This window comes from Mauremys mutica, chromosome 6, assembly GCF_020497125.1.
Source record: "Mauremys mutica isolate MM-2020 ecotype Southern chromosome 6, ASM2049712v1, whole genome shotgun sequence".
Classification (NCBI taxonomy): domain Eukaryota; kingdom Metazoa; phylum Chordata; order Testudines; family Geoemydidae; genus Mauremys; species Mauremys mutica.
In genome coordinates, this window is record NC_059077.1 from 41,194,611 (window position 1) to 41,209,032 (window position 14,422).

The following is a 14,422-nucleotide window of genomic DNA, read 5'->3' on the forward strand; positions in this document are numbered from 1 at the left end:
ATTCCTCTGCAAAAGTCATACCTCGCAATCCAGTTGCCCATGGCACGTAGGTGACTTGTGGTGATCCCCCAAAACACTCCAGTAGCTTAAGCAGAACTCCAACCTCGTGGGCACTCTGGTTTACAGCTTCTCTTGCCAGAGACACGTGATAGTTGAAGCACATAACAGGCTTTGTAAAGGGTTTCTAACACACGCTACGTTAGCACAATCAATATACAGATCTAGACAAAAGCACCTGTATGTCGTTCCCCGACCCAATTATCTCCCCACTTTTGAAGGTTGTTTGGGATTTGATCAGAGTCCTATAGAGTATTCAGATCCCACATCCTGCACATTGTTTCTCCTCTGAATCAGGGAGTCTCTCTCTCTGATTGTCCTACTTCCTTCTTCCTCAGCTGATCTTACCATCAAAAAGGACAAAAGCATGCTCCTCTATTCGTCTCCCTTGCCCCAAGCCTCCTTATTCTTTTTAAACCTCTGCTTTGTCACCTCTTTCCTTTTATTCCCGTTTGGGGATTTTCTTTGAAGTAGTCAGTGATGCAGCAATATCATAAAGTCAACCAGAATTCAGAGGCTGTATATAGATAGATTCCCCAAATCATCGCAAACATGTATTGGAGATTATTATTTAAAATATTTACTATGGGCTACTGTTAAATTTTTATTCCTCTCAATATCAAGTCTGGTTGGGTTTTTAAACTGATCACACACACTGCAGTTCCCTTCTGCTAAAACTGAAAGCATAGCAAACTTCTCTCATTTCTTCTACCAGAACACGTTAACACAAGCTTCTCTTCTAAACAATAAACTTCCACAAGATCCAACTTCAGGATGTAAACTTATATGGTGTTATTCTGAACCACGGACTATTTTATTGTCAGCTATTGGAATGATTTTGGCTAAGCATATTTCTGGACAGTGTAGATGTGGTCCTTGGCAGAGAAATGGAAATTTGCAAAAATGTTGCTGTTCCATTTTGATCTCTCTCTCTTGCGGAATGCAAACCTCCCCTCCCCTACAAAATAAGTCTAATTTGTGCAAAATAAGGAACATGAGTGAGCCCTCCACACTAGTCCCTTTGCCTGAGTTTATGAACCCAGAAAAGGAAGAAATGGTAAACCCTTCATTTGTTGCCGCCTTCAGATTAAAAGATTATACATAGTGTGATTTCTGGAAGTTGCACATGCTCAATAAAGCACCCTGAAGGATGATACTGTGGGACTAGTCCCTCCTCCTCAACCCTTCTTCCTGGCCATTTTTCCTTCCCTAAAGCTAACCTGCGTATGCCCCTGGTTCAAACACTGATGCAATTAAGTGAATTTTCTTTCCTATACAGTAGAACCCCTATATAGGAACTACTTGGGGATTGAGGACTTCATAAAATCAAAAAGTTGATAAAATTGAACAGCTCAAAATTACAGTAGATCGATGCATCCATTAATAAATTGTTCAGTGGAAGTGTACATAAAGAATGGTAACAAAGGTCTACAGTCTGCCTGATTTTTCTTTGAGAGAACTGCATCTTTTCTTTGCTGTCAAAGCTCTCTTTTCAAACCTGTACAACTGCTTGAACATTGGCTGAAGGATTGAAGTCACATTCAGGGGAAGAAAGATGATTTTGGTGGCAGGAAAATGGCTCATATAACTAGCCGTCATAAGATCGATGTTCATAAAACCAGGGGACTACAGTGCATTGCTCTAAATCAATAAATCAGAGACCCAGCAACTCAAGTGCCAACATTAATCAACTGGGCATTAAGCAGCAATGCCACTGGTAAGCATAGCGCAATTTATGCCAACTAGGCAAGGAGCAGATAAACAGCAACATTCCACACTAAACAATAGGAGCCAAATGACTAAAGAACAGGTAGAGACTATGTGAGAAAGCATGGGGGGAAGGATATACTGCATGCTCACAATAGCAAAGTTAGACCTTAACCACCTTTCCTTTTCCCCAAACACATTTCAAGTACAGTAATCGCTAGTCAATCTGACCTTTGACGTGCAGTCAACCAGCCACTGGACTGAAGGTACGTATGACTCATCCTCATGCTGCTGCCAATTGGTGTTGTGAAATCAATGGCTAGGAAGCAATAAAAGATAGCAGCAGTGGCAGCTTGTGTTTCATGCTATTGCTCTACTTTTTGAGCGGTTTTAAACACTTGTCAAGCCACAGTTCACTAAAATGAGGTGGAATGAGGCCCCCATCCCAGCATCCTCCTTGCCCGTTAGAAGATTCCTCTTCTCCAAGTCCAGCAGCAGCTTCATTCTCTTTGTGGCCAATCTGCACCCTTCCTTCTAGCTCCCTGATTGTTTGGTTCTTCGAGTCATGGCTGGTAAATTAAACCTGTTTGGGGGCCACTGCCTGAGCTGCCTGATTCTAAGCTGCCCAACCCTGAGGAAGCTCTACTACAGCTCTTACTTGTGGGCCCTACCATACAACTGCAGCCGCCTGATAGGTGCCTCAGCCGGAGGCACTGCTTTACTTTTGCTCTTCTGCCCTGGATCCTCTACCTTGTGAGGATGAGGAATGCTTTTGGAGTATTGCAGGGGTTCCTTTTAAAGGATTCAGAGATGTTCTGGCTAGAAGGGACCATTATGATAGTATAGTACAGTACGCAAGTACATCCTCAGGATGATGTACTACTCCAAAACTTTACATTTAGAGCCCTCCAACTGCTTTACTGAACAGAGGGAATTAAAGTCTCTGAAGTCTATGAGGCTGGATGCCTTGCCCAATGCCAGAGGGGATGTCAGTGTCACAGCCAGGACTAGAACCCCATGGCCTGACTCTCAGTGCTGTGTTGTAGCCACCAGCCCATCCAAATATGAGGCTTATATAGAATCTAAGATACTAGGAAAGGAAATCAGTAAATACAGGAAGGTGCTGTCTGGCTAAAAGTAGGACAATAAATATTCGTCCCTTCTCTCTGGTCAAGGAGAGTGGGCTTAAACATGGCCCCAATCAGACTTTAATCACACCAGCAACAGAAGGTCTGTATTAATGATATTGACATAACAAAAAATGTTCATTAATTGAGTCCTGATGACAAAATTCTTGTACAGAACAGTCCTGAATCTTGATCGTTCAAAGGACCTAAGCCCTCAGATACATGGACTGCCAAAAATAGAAGCTGTGCAGGGGCACTTCTTACAGTATGTAAACAGCTGTACTGATTGATCAGCCACTATTCAAACTTTGGATGACCTTTGTGGAGACTAGCACTTTAACCTCCTACTGGATACTGATGTCGTCAACCCGCTGATCAGAAAGGAACTGAGGTTTCCTAGAAAAATTAGGATTATTAAACATGCGCGTGCCCAGCCATGTCTATTGCCAGAACAATATTATGAGAACCTTCCACTTCTTACCACTCATTCCTTATATTTCGGAGAGATGACATTTGTCCTATTATTAAAGATGGAATTTAGGCCACTAATTTAAGCACATGCAAATAGTTACAGAAGAAAGACCTGATGGCTAATGCACAGCAGCACACTAAAACCTCCCACCCATCGTCATTTGAACACATAGTAACTGGCTAGTGACAATAATACTGGACATAAATTCAGCTAATTAAAATGATAGGTTTAATTAGAATATGTATCTTATCCTAATCATTAATTTTAGGCTGAAGCTGCAGGATCATGGAAAAAACAGGTAATGTGTTCACAACTGGCAAAATGCTTATTGTTTTATCCTTTGAAATGCAAAAGCGCTGGCATCCCCGCCCCGCACAAGGCAAACCCGCCATAACCCCAACCACAAGGCAACTCTGCAACTCCCCCACTTCAACAGCCACTTATCATATCTAGTGAGATAACACGTACAGATAAGATTGGTAACATCAAAGAACTCCTCACTCTCACATGACTCAAACTCTCTCACACACACATGCCCGGTGCATTTGGGTGTTGGTGGGCAGACAGCTGCTGTATTTTCAACTATTTTGATCTGTTATCACTTAAACTGTGGATGCGGGAACACTGCAGCATCTTTCACTGGACACAGAAACTTTTCACAATAGAAATCCTAGTGTATTGTGATAATAATGAAAAATTTTAGACCCACATAAAAAAAAACCTGGCGGATTAAATTATTTTTCTGGCAACTGGCAAATCCATTAAAAAAAACTGTTCAGGATGGTCAGATACTAGCCTGGTGATCACCCTGTTTTATCCAGACACTTTCCTTTTCCTCATCACTCTGTTCTCACTATAAAAGCTATGCTCTAGCTCAGCTGCTACTTTGGGGGGCAGTTCCAAGACCCAGTGGGTCTCAAACCCAGGCTTACAAAGCAAGCAGGCAGTAAACACCTGCACACTACTCTTTCTCTGGCAACTCTAACCAGCTCCTGCTCTGCTACTCACTGACCTACTGCACACACAGACCACAGGAAGGCCCATCTCAAGGGGTTTGACAGGCAGCAGCCTTATGGCTCCTCACCCTATATGAATCTAAAGGGTGTTTAGGGGGAGGGGTAGCTCAGTGGTTTGAGCATTAGCTACCTTAACCCAGAGTTGTGAATTCAATCCCTGAGGGGGCCATTTAGGGACCTGGGGCAAAAATCTGTCTGGGGGTTGGACTAGAATGACTTCCTGAGGTCCCTTCCAAGCCTGCTATTCTATGATTTCTAAGTGTCCAGGCAATACTGTGGCTCTCCTATCCCTGCTGTGACTATTCTTGTACTTAAACCCCTCACTTGGACTTTGCATCCTGATCTGAAACCTCACTTAAACCCTAATCTAGGGTATCAACTCCAGCCTGGAACTTGACTATGAACTTCTCAGCCTCTGTTTGACTCTGCTCTTTGGTCCTGACTGCCCTTGTCAGGATCCTGACAGTTTACCTGGCCTACCTTGGGGCACCAGGCAGGCAGTGGGCCACTCCCTGCCCAGCAAACCCCAGAGGGTACTGGAGATAAGTGAATGGACTGACCACTCCCAGGAAAATTTCCCCACTCTTCAAGCCCAATTATTGCACCTCACAACAAAGAACCAGGCGCTTCACTGACAATCCATGATGAAAATGTGGGACTGCAGGCCTGACTGGCACAGCATGTGGCAGATAACCTGATGCTGAGAGAGCAGGCGGCCCCTCTGCAGGATGAGAACACTGCATATGGGCACACACTGCAGCTGCCTATCTGGATCCAGGCCCCCAGACCACCTCCAAGAAGGCTTTAACAGGGACTGCCAAAAATTCAGGGGGATTTAACAACCAATGCCTCCTGCTGGTCCTACCCCACTGACCAAGCAAAAGTAGTACTCAGTGTTAGCCTCCTAATAGGCTATGTATTGGACTGAGTCTTGTCCCTGCTTGAATGAGCGAGCCTGGCTCTGTCTGACTGGGATGGCTTTCTCTAGGCATTTTCGTGCCATATTTGATTATTTCCTCCCCTGTGCCCATTCAGCAGAGACGTCCCTGAGCAAATTCTAGCCAGGCAGGGACCATCCTCCCTCTAAGCTGCCCACTTTCAGCAACTAGTCTCTGACACTGATTAGAATGAAGCAGCCCTACTCAACAAGTTCTGGTGGGGACTACACAAGGAGATTAAGGATGAGCTAACTCACATGGAGGCTCCGACCAACCTAGATGCCTTGGTTGACCTTGTCCTATACATTGACAATAGGCTCCATGAGTGACGTGAGGAGAGGAGTGGGTCCAGGCCATCCCCAGTTGGTGCCCCTTGGTTCCCATCTCTGACCTGGACCTTGAACTGATGCACCTGGATACTACCCACTGCCATGTGACCCTTGGGGGAAAAGAGCAATGTTGTTGCCACAGACTGTGTTTCTATTGTGGAGGATCTGGCCACACTCTCACCAACTGCCTATCGTGAGCTCCAGCATGACTCAATTCAGGAAAAAAAACAAACTCAAGACTGGTAGAGGGGGTTGGCCTGATAGGGTTGCCAACCCTCCAGGATTGTCCTGGAGTCTCCAGGAATTAAAGATTCATTTTTAATTAAAGATTATGTCATGTGATAAAACTTCCAGGAATATGTCCTACCAAAATTGGCAATAGTCTGGACTGAAGATAACTCCCCTTCAACGCCTCACATTCTAGCTATCCAAGTAGCCTTCAAAGAGTGGCACCACTGGTACAACTATTTACAGGGTGCTTGGTACCCAATACGGTTTTACATGGATCCTAAAAATGTAATGCCTCCACTGAGCCAAGGCACTGAACCAGAGGCAGCTATGCTTGGCCCTGTTCTTCACAGGCTTCAATTTCACCATCACATACCCTACAGAGTCCCAGAACAAGACTACCAGTGCCTTGTCCTGAAAAGGGGAATACCTCACCAGCCAATACATGCTGAGTCCCCAGGCATTCTTAAGCCCAGGAACTTCCTGGATGCCACGATTACCCAAGACCTTGTGTCACTGATCTGCTCAGCTGCAGGGAAGGAGCAGCTTCCCAAGGAACTTGAGGCAGCAAGCTAAGGGCAACACCAGATCCAAGATGGCTTTCTTTATGTCCAGGGCTGCTTGTATGTTCTGCCAGGACTCTCGCAGTTAGAGGTACCATGGCTCTGTTGTGCCTCGCCATTAGTATCACCTCAAGACCCTCTGTGTGACCACCTGCTCCTGCTGGTGGCCCTGAATGAGCACAACAATCCACTTGTATGTTGATTCCTGTGAGACATGTGCCTGCACCAATATGCTGCAATAAAAACCCCTCAGCACCCTAATGCCTTCCGAGAGCCCCTCTGAGCCCCTGGGCAACCATTACCCAGGACTTCATAGTAAAGCTCCATGTGTCTAATAGGTACACTGTAGCCTTCACTGTGGTCAACCAGTTGACAAAAATGGCCCACTTTGTCCACAGTGTGCACCTACCTTCCTCAGAAGAAATGGCTCAGCCCCTGGTGACTCATGTCATTTGTTTCCATGGACTCTGGAAGCTAGTCACAACTGATTGGGGTCTGCAGTTTGTGTTGCAGTGTTGGTGTGAAACCCTATGATTGCTCAGGGTCCATGCTTACCCACAAACTGATTGTCAATCCAAATGAGCGAATTGAATGTTAGAAAATATTTGCACTGCTTCATGAATTTCCATCAGGACAACTGGTCAAGCCTCCTACCCCATGCAGAGTTTGCTTATTACAATGTCTCCACCAAGCAGAATCTGCTCTATGCAAACTGTGACATCCACCCCCATCTCCAGCTGGCTGTACCTGTGAACTCCACCAATCCTGCAGCCTCCGACTGGGTGCTCCTGATCCATGAGATCCAAGAAGAACTCAAGGCACATCTGGACAGGCCAAGGAAGATTACAAGCAGCACATTGACTGCCGACGCTGGGAAGGCCTGGCATTCACCATCGGGCAAAGTGGGGCTCTCAGACAAACACCTCTGCATCAACTGGCTGTGTTGTAAACTGGATTACCAATACCTCGGGCCATATTCCATCAGCCAGGTAATCCACACACTGACCATGAGACTTCAATGACCCAGATCCCTCAAAATCCACCTAGTGTTCCACATATCCTTGTTAAAACCCTACATTGAGAAACCTTTCACTCACTGGGCCCAACCACTGCCCCCTCCAATGTGAGTCCAAGGACATGACAATTATGAGGTCCACAAGATGCTGGACTCAAAAATCAAATGCAGCTCCCTCTGGTACCTTGTAGGTGAGGAGGGCTGTGGGCCAGGACAGTGATCCTGGGAGCCACTGTTCCAAGTCTATGGCCTTGACCTCATGACAGCCTAGACAAGCCCAGGCCAGCAACTGGTGCTCAGGGAAGGAGAGTAACCATAAGGGCCAGGGGGTCTCAAACATGGGCCTGTAGAGCAACTAGGCAGCAAACAGCTGCGTGCTGCTACCCAAGGGTAGCTGTAATTAGCTTTTGCTCCACTTTCCATGACCTGCTGCAAACACAAATCACAATGTCCCTCCTCAAGGGGTTTGCCAGGCAGCAGCCTCATGGCTTCTGATTGGCTCCCTGCCCTTTATAAATCCAAAGGGTGATCCAGGAAGTGTCTAGTCAGCAGTACGGATCTTCTGTAGCTGCCATATTCATTTCTGCTCTTGAATGCCTGGCTTTGACCTTGCCTTAATTTGGACCTCATCTCCTATTCTGGCCCCGGATCCTTGGTATCAAGCCTGGAGCTTGACTGTGAAATCCTTTGCTACACTTAGCCTCATGTTTGACCCTGCTCTGACCCTTAGTCTTGACGACCCTTGTCATGATCCTGACAACAGTAAACTTTGTGTTCATCACATCTATCAAGATAGTTTTGCATTACAAGTCCCCCAATATCTTTTGCAGATGTGGTCACATGGAAATAGTGCAGCTCAATCATCTAAGTATCATATGTTTCAGTGATATGCCTGAACAGAGTGTCATTTAGCAGTCAAAGTAGGGGATGAGAAATCAGGCCTTCTGAGAGTCTGCGCCTGACTAATACTGAGTTGCTGTGTGATCTTGGACATGTCACTTATCAGAGGTGGATAAGGCCTAGCTATTATCCAGCTAGAGAATGCATATAGCAACACTCACATACTTCACTAGCATGTTGTGAGACTTAATGGTTGTAAAGAACTTGTAGATCCTCCGAGGAAAGATATTCTGGAAATGCAAAGTAAGATAGTTTAGTAATGGTTTCTTCTTAATGCCAAATGGAGTTGCACCTGCTTACATAAGGTCTGAATTTAATCCAATCCTGTTCATTTGATCTTCTACAAATTTCTCCCCCTCTCGTTTCGATAAGACAGTACATTTGGATAACTTCAGGGACATGTGGCGGTGGATAGGAAACTAACTTCTCTTTAACCCTGTCAAATGTTGTGTGATATCATCATAATGAAGACTATAGCATAAGACATGATTAGTTTGTGACATGAAGATCAACCCGTTTCATGTCATAGTGTTTCTTGTAGTTCATTTTTCACTGATGAAGGAGTTTGTTTGAAACTTTCAGGACCATATTTTCCTCATAGTTATATCACTGTGATTCCATTAAAGTTAATGGAGATAAATAATGTAAGGGGAGAATTTGCTGCTCTGTTTCTATTCTTGATTCCAAAACAAGCCATGGAATGATCATGGGCATGTCTGATCAGGGCTTTGGACTGTACATTTTTAGGGGCAGGGATTCTATCATTGTCTGTTGTGTAATGTACATGCACATCTGTGGTGCTCTATAATAGGCCTGGCAGAATTCAATTGTATTTTTATAACTGACAGATAACATCTGTTTATTTTTAAGCATTTTTTATTTTTATTGTTTTAAATTTTCATAGTTGTGGGATATTATGGTGGGAGGAGATAATGTGGGGAGTTCAACAATTATTTATAACAGTAGACTCTGAGATTCAAAAAGTTAAAGCTTTATAACTGCTAAAACACAAATTGTCAACATCACATGTCAAAATATCCAGAGGAAGTAGCCTTAAATCAAACTCTACGTTCTCAAGCAACATCTTTCTTGCTTTGCGTATCTGTAAATTTCAATGATTATCAGTGGAAATATGTTGTGTGTTTGTGTATGTGTGTGCAATGAAATCAACTTTTAACCAACATTTACTAATTAAAAAGCTAACCCTTCCAAGCCTATCTGTAAGTAATAATACAGCCTCTTGCCAAATCATGTGATCCTGGTCAGCTGAGGAAAGATGACTGAATGAGAAGACACACTGCTGAGTTTCTCTAGTGAGATCAGTTTGCTACTCACCATATCTGTTTCCCTCCTTTGCCAAAAGGAACTTAAGCTGCTTTCTTTTCCAGCTTTTCTTTGTTGTCAAGAGGGTCCATGGCCAGGCATAGAGGGTGGGGAAATAATGAAGATAAAACTACGTTGAAAATCTCTGCAGTCAAACCCCCTATCAGCCTGACTGTTCTCTACCTTAGGCAGCCTGGCAGTGTAAGATTCCCCATGCACCCATTACCCAGATAATGCAAGAAAACAGCAGGTCCTGTAGCATTTTCTTAATATAGTACTACACACATCCTACAATTACAGTGAACTTTGTAGTAGAGCCCTGCGCGGAACTATTTTGTTAATCCCGCTCCTGCTATTATGGCAGTGGGTCCTGCAGTGCCCCCCGGATCCCAGTCCTGCTGCAGGACTCTACTTTGTAGTAGAGGAAACTCTTTAAATTGCATTAGGCAAGAGTGTCACTTTGTAAGAAACCGCTAGTAAAATGAAAGCCAAGTCCCTAGTCCTGAAATTAACTGTTGTGCCCATTTAGAACCCCATTGACTTCAACAGGGTGCTGTGCAGGTAGAGTGAATTGCAGGGTTGGGGTGGTAACTGTGAAAAATCTATGGCGATCCTTAGGAGGGCTTGAGACAAACAGGCCAAAGCTATTTTGCAAGCAGCTGTTGCTTATACTGATAAGGGATAGTGTACACAGGAAAAATTTGAACTTTCTGAAGCGCCTTGAAATCTAATAACCTTTGAGTCCCAGGAGTCCTTTAATTATTGGTGGAAGATCCTTGGAATGTGTTGTTTGCCATTGTTTTGTGCTAGGCAACATGTAAATTTTGAAATAAAAACAATCCCTAAAGCAAGTGGGCTTCTCATACTTGAACTTTGAAAAAAGAATTGACTATGGTTTAAAAAAAAAAATTAAAAGGGGAATGGCTTTTTTAAAAGATGGATGTTAAAAGTCAGGTTTTATTATTTGTATTACAGTAGTGCCTAGAGCTACCAGTCTGTTGTGCTAGAAGTTTACACTCTCTCTATATTATAAGACAACAGGTGGATAACCCAAAAAACTCTTTGCGGGGGCAGGTCACGGAGGGGGAAATGTTAGAGGAAGCCAGGGTAAACAGAAAAGGAATCCATATTGGCTTAATAAGTGGAATGCTATATTGTGTCGGTGTTTTAAATGTCCAGAGCTACGTTATTAATAACACCTTAAAGTATTTTCAGTTTTAATAACTTAACAATCTAGTTTACTTTCCACTGCTTGCCTGGTACTTTCTATTTTCATAGAATCATAGAAATGTAGGACTGGAAGGGACGGCAGTAAGTCATCTACTCTAGTCTCTTGAACTGAGGCAGGACTAAGTACTATTTAGACCATCACTGACATTTTTTTTGTCCAACCTAGTCCTAAAACCTCCATCGACAGCTTCCACAACCTCCCTAGTTAATTTGTTCCAGTGCTTAACTAACCCTACCATTAAGAAGATTTTTTCCTAATGCCTACCCTAAATCTCCCTTTCTGCAATTTAAGCTCATTACTTCTTGTCCTGTCCTGTGGGGAAAACTCATAAGAGCGTTTGTATAAGATCAAATAATATTAAAATACTTATGATCTAAAATCTCTGATAGCTATAGAGGACAATTTTCCAGGTGAAGTTTGCAAATAACAAATTTGCCTATAATTTATTCTTCACTCCTTTGGACCTCCAACAACTTCGTGACTTCAAAAACAATTTCCCTTTATAAGCCAGGCATCAATATCAGATGTTATATACAGGAAGAAAGAAGACCCATCTTGTCAAAACTAATAGGGTCAAGAGATAGTACAAGTGTATTCCAGATGTCCCTTGCCCTTTTCAGGTTGGCTTGAGAGTTGATTATTCTCCAGCATGATCACATTCACACTGTATACCCCAGAGTAAAGAACAAATGTAGGTTCTGCTTCTTGTAGCGGGCTCCATTATAAGTGGACTCCTCCTGTAACTCTGAAGAACCACATTGGCATTGATGCTCATGCTGAGCTCATTTCAGGAGTGCAACTTTAGGAATGATCCAGCACTTTCTAAGCTGGAAACATTGCATTTGAAGTAAGGGGGAGTGTTGCCTGAATCAGGAGCTTGGGTCTGGGCACACAAAGGTAGACCTGGCATTATGTTCCCCACATGAATATGCCCCATAACAAGTTTTAAATTTCTTCCACCACTTCTTTTTAAAGTACTTTATCTCTTAAAGTGGCTGAACATTAATGAAGACAACTGATGACCCCAGAGCCTTCTAATCCTAAGAAATGCAGGGCACTTAAACAAAGGAGTGATTAAGCTACATGTGCAAAATAGGCAATCGCAGGCCTGTTCAGCAGCACAGTGCATCTATGCACTCATGGCCATTTTAGTTGGAGTGACTTTACAGTTCCAGTCTGAAACAGCATGTCTGGATTCGGTGTGTATGGCGTGCCTATGACTTCCACTTCAGATTCTTCTCAGTTTACTGCCAGCCGCACAAATTCAGTCTGGAATCTAAAAGTCAAACTATTCTCTTTGACTCGTGCCTCATCATCAGTAATGTTCTGCAGGCCACATTGTGCCCTCTGTTCCCCCTATCCAACCACATCATCTTTCCACCAGTGATGGGCAGATTCAGGCTGAGTTTTCAAAGAATGCTAAGGGAGCTAGGCACCAACGCCCATTGAATTTCATTGGGAGTTGAGCACCTAGCTTCCTCAGGCTCCTTTGAAAATTCCAGCCCTAATCGCTGGTCACTGGAAATTGCTGAATCAGCATATCCCTTGGCCATCTACTTTTGCGACTAAACTGGCCATTTGTGGGCTCCCCAGCAGAGGAAAGATTGTAAGTACCTTATAGATTTTTTCAACCCTACCAGCTTTCCACCAGCTGCCATCTTTCTAGGTTCTAAAGTCTTGAGAAGGTTCTCCCCCACTGAAATATGAGCAGGTGGAATGCACTCCACTTTCAATTTTTGTTCAAGTCTCCTGTTTCTACACCTCAAAGTACTGTGAGAGCTGCTTGAATAGGGTACAAAGAATGGAAACTCCACAGGCCAGGCTGCTACTTTTCTGCTCACATCGTCTTACAACGACTAAGTTTGGATTTTTTTTAGTTATCTCAGGCATTACACACACTCTGTTAAGGATCCGTTTTACAAACTAGCATCTTTAATCAGTTTACAGTTATAGGTGAATCTGTACATTAGACATTCCTGTAGTCAGATATTTGGCATAATCAGTGACTTGTGGTTGCTTTTGTAGTAATACACTTCAGCTCTGATCATGGGCACTGGATAACAGAGATGAGATAAATAGAAATTATGTAAAGTTACATATCCTATTACTAAGGCTATGAGTTGGTCACGGAGGTCATGGATTCCGTGATTTTATGTGACTTCCACAACATCAGGCTCAGGCGGCTGGGTTCAGGCTGTCAGCCCCAGGTTCATGCATCCATGATTTATTGTTTATTGCCCATGACCTGTCTGTGCCTTTTACTAAAAATACCTGTGACAAAATTTTAGCCTTACCTATTATTAATCTGGGGGTGACAATGCTAGTACCTCTGTTACCCAATGTGCCCTGGGTGGGCCTACTAATTGCAAAACCTAAGGAGACTCAGTCTGAGATGTATGTTTATGCATCTAATAAAAAAGTGTTGCAACTCTTCAATTCAACAAGGATGTTGTTAAATTAGAGAGGGTTCAGGGAAGAGCCACGAGAATGATTAAAGGATTAGAAAACATGCCTTATAGTGATAGACTCCAGGAGCTCAATCTATCTAGTTCAACACAAAGAAGGTTAAGGGGTGACTTGTTCAGTCTACAGCACCTACATGGTGAACAAATATTTTATAATGGGCTCTTCAGTCTAGTAGGCAAACATATAACATGATCCAATGGCTAGAAGTTGAAGCTGGACAAACTGAGACTTGAAATAAGGTGTAATTTTTTAACAGTGAGTTTAATTAATCATTGGAACAATTTATCAAGAGTTGTGTGGGATTCTCCATCATTGGAAATGTTTAAATCAAAACTGGATGTCTTTCTAAATGATATGGTCTAGTTCAAAGGAATTATTTGGGGGAACTTCTGTGGCCTGTTTTATACAGGAGATCAGACTAGATTATTGCAATGGTCCCTTCTGGCTCTGGCATCTCTGAATCTAATTTAATTAGGGCTCAGTTTTGAGTTCAGGTTTGAACTCTAAAGTACCATAACCTTGTGAGTTTCTCTCATGAGATTTTGACATAAGATGGCAGAAATCATGAGATTTCACAGGAGAATTCAGCTGCATCCAACCCAGAACAGGAAAATAAGCCCTTCCAGACTGGAATCGAACTCAGAACCCAAAACTAGAAGGGAGTACTTATACTTGGGGCTTTGAATCTTGACCCAACCAAAATTCAAGGTTCTGGTTTTGGCTTATATTTACCAAAAAGTAGCAGCTGAATATCTAGAGCTCTTGGATCAGAAATAAAAAGCAGGTGAATTCAGCGGTAACAAACAGGCCACTGAATGCATGGTCCTCTTATATGGCCCTTCTCTCTCTACTACCTGAGCATCTCACAACCCTTAATGAATTTATCCTCCAAACAACCCTGTGAGATAGGGCAGTGCTATTTTCTCATTGTACAAATGGGGAACTGAAGCACAGAGAGCTTAAGAGACTTGCCCTAGGTCACATGGAAAATTTGTACAAAAGCAGGCAGCTGAACCTAGGCTTCACAAGTCCCAGGCTCTGGACCATCCT